Source organism: Durio zibethinus, chromosome 16 (genome assembly GCF_047325235.1).
Source record: "Durio zibethinus cultivar Kanyao isolate XHJ-2024 chromosome 16, ASM4732523v1, whole genome shotgun sequence".
Lineage (NCBI taxonomy): Eukaryota > Viridiplantae > Streptophyta > Magnoliopsida > Malvales > Malvaceae > Durio > Durio zibethinus.
The window spans coordinates 2,490,700-2,491,568 of record NC_143177.1 but is presented as its reverse complement, the minus strand read 5'-3'; positions in this window follow the sequence as shown (position 1 = coordinate 2,491,568).

The window sequence follows — 869 nt, the reverse complement described above, 5'->3', positions numbered from 1 at the left end:
AGAAGTAACTACCAAGAAAGAGCCTTAAGCCCAAGAAAATACTAGTGATAGGGAAGATTAGTTGTATCCACCAGGGTTTACTCCATTCTATGCTTAAACTTCTCATCAAATACATCCACAAATGACACAACCTGAAAGGCAGCCATATGCTCAATTTAATTTACCTCCATTCATGGTTCAACCACGTAGTCAAGGACATGTTGGTTTAAATATTGGGGTAAGTCATGTTGAACCCATTATAGACCCAGATTTAGATGACCCAAAAGAATAAGAGAAACTAAAGAAAGGCATACCTGAATAATCTAAGAATACAAAGGCACAACAAAAGTTAGATCTCTTGGAAAAAAGGCTATGAGCTGTTAAAAGTGTAAATATTTTTGGTATAATTGATGCTAGTGAACTTAGTTTGATTCTAGATTTGGCAATCCCACCAAAGTTTAAAGTACCAAAATTTGAAAAATATGCTAGAACCAAATGCTCTTAAGCACATATCATTATGTTCTGTCAAAAAAAGACTAGGCATACAAACAATGACAAGTTGCTTATCCATTGTTTTCAAGATAGTCTTACTGGATCTACTGCCAGATGATATATTTAATTAGACAAGAGTCGTATTCGTTTATAGAAAGACCTGACTAAAGAATTTATTACTTAATACAAGCATGTCACAGACATGACTCCAAATCACATCAACATGTTAAATACAAAATATATTTTTTGAATGTTACCAAATTTATATACATTTTTTATCAAAATTTAAATTATATCACTTTTATTTTTTTTCCTTTTAGTGTCACGCCTAAAATTACCATTTCTAAACTTAACTATGGATTAATGAATTAGGAAGACTTGATGCTTTGAGCTTTGAA